Source organism: Portunus trituberculatus, chromosome 48 (genome assembly GCF_017591435.1).
Source record: "Portunus trituberculatus isolate SZX2019 chromosome 48, ASM1759143v1, whole genome shotgun sequence".
NCBI lineage: Eukaryota > Metazoa > Arthropoda > Malacostraca > Decapoda > Portunidae > Portunus > Portunus trituberculatus.
Window position 1 is genome coordinate 2128425 of NC_059302.1, and position 2500 is coordinate 2130924.

The following is a 2500-nucleotide window of genomic DNA, read 5'->3' on the forward strand; positions in this document are numbered from 1 at the left end:
ATTCCATGCAACCCACGCACGGCGCAACAAACAGGAGGCCGGCCAGCGCACTGCCCTTAGAATGCTATCACGTATCGAGGTGTGTGTGTGTGTGTGTGTGTGTGTGTGTGTGTGTGTGTGTGTGTGTGTGTGTGTGTGTGTGCGTGCGTGCCGGTACGGGTAGGATAGAATGGTAAGGAATTCTTATTCATCAAAACAACACACACTCACACACGCACAGACAGACAAACCATTCAAGTGTTCCTGCATACCATAAAACACACACACACACACACACACACACACACACACACACACACAAGAAATAGCTGCAATAAATTCGCCACATTTTTAACATCCTGCTCATAATGTGGCAAGGAATATCTTATGTAAATACCCGTACTGGAATTACAGAGAACACGACACCAGCGAAACATAATTTTTCTCTTACATTCTCTACTAATACACAGACTATTCTGCTATTTTTCATCCCCCTCTCCCCCCGCCAAACACACCAACTGATCCCAGAGTACACACGTAAAATACTTCTCTTATACACTACAAGATAAATATAGAATGAAAAAAGTAGAGCTAGAATGAAAATATAAACCAAAAAATGAAAATACATGGACGGCTCGTGTGGGTTCATGTAGCAAGACACTTTAATGCTTCCCTTTTCTATGTGAGGTGAGGCAGTGAAAGGCTCAGGTAACAACGACGCTAGAGGCGAGGTACGTAACACTGACTGCGGCCTCAGATAGGGAGTGAAAAGGTGGCTACAAAACAAACTCGAGTCCTTTACAGAGTCTCAAGTAAACCCAGCACTGTATGTAAGCGCCACCTTGTGTTTAGTGTTGTGACTACCTCGGGTCCTCCTTCAGCTTGTTATACGTACTGAGCCACGACGCCAAGTGTGATTTTGATAGGAAATGGGTCGACTGAGTATGTTTTATATCAGTTGTGGGTTTTTTTTTTCTTCTTCTTCTTCTTCTTCTTCTTCTTCTTCTTCTTCTTCTTCTTCTTCTTCTTTATCTTCGTTGTTGTTGTTGTTGTTGTTGTTGTTGTTGTTCTTCTTCTTCTTCTTTCTTTCTTTCTTTCTTCTTCTTCTTTTCTTCTTCTTCTTCTTCTTCTTTCTTTCTTTCTTTCTTCTTCTTTTTCTTTTCTTCTTTTCTTCTTCCTCTTCTTCTTCTTCTTCTCTCTCCTCCTCCTCCTCCTCCTCCTCCTCCTCCTTCTCCTTCTCCAAATATTTTTCTTCTCCTCCTCTAAATATTTTTCATCTTCTTCTTCTTCTTCTTCTTCTTCTTCTTCTTCTTCTTCTTCTTCTATCTCTGTAACGTTATAGAGACCCTCTGCTCTGAAATAGTAAGAATCATAAATACTTAGGAGTGTGCTTTTCAAATACCCCATTGGTAGGAACAGGAGTAGAATTAAGTAGGTTTTGATATCTGGGGTCGTTTTTTTTTTCTGTAGAATTGTGTAGGTTTACTAATATGAAATGGTAAGAGTCGTATTTATTTATTAAGTGTGTAGTTAATTATAATTATACTCGTACGGGACAGCTGGTCTAAGGCTTTTGTCTGTGTGTGTGTGTGTGTGTGTGTGTGTGTGTGTGTTTGTGTGTATGTTTGTTCGTATTCCTTTACTGATCATTAGTGTTCAAAAAGGTTACGTGTCTTTACTTTGACGAGAACATTTTTGAAGCATTACAGAAATTCATCTCGTTGTTAAGACTGCACAACAATTGGAAACGTTTAATGAGGAGCCAGTTGTGTCTTAAGAGAGAGCGAAACTTTCTTTCCCAACTAACTAAAAGAAAAGAAGCTCGCAGTCGAAACTTTGGCATAGAGTGTTTGAGAATTATGAAAAAATCTTAAGTTTCCGTTTGATTTCATTCCATTGCATATTGAAAACTCTCGCTGAAGTGCAGAAGATGTGACAAGAGCAGAGTGAATGCCAGAAACTCTCCTCCATCTTCCTCCTTTACCTCGTGAATCGTTGGTTAGGTTAGGTTAGGTTAGGTTAGGTTTGGTTAGGTTAAGTTTGATTTCATTCCATTGCGTATTGAAAACTCGCGCTGAAGTGCAGAAGATGTGACAAGAGCAGAGTGAATGCCAGAAACCCTCCTCCTTCTTCCTCCTGTACCTCGTGAATCGCTAATATTGCAAACTAACGTGCTTGTATAAAGAGCAAAAATTATACTAAGCAGTTAAGAGAGCAAAATTGTTTAATATATGTTTATCGTTTGAACTATAACATAAAACCCTTATATTCCAGGAAAGCAAAAAGTGTGTTCCTGATATGAATCGTGAGTTCGGAGGCGTTAAAGAAGCTTAGGCTGGAAACTCGCTTTGTTATGCGGTGATGAGAAGCAACTGCAATGTTAAAGGTGAAATGGATTGAATTGTAACCGGTTTTTAAAGCGCTTTCATTCTCTTTCAAGTTAACAAGCAGGTTACGCGCTCTGATTAAAGCCTCTGTGTCGTGCGTGAGGCATAGAAGGCGTCTGAGGTCACGTGACACA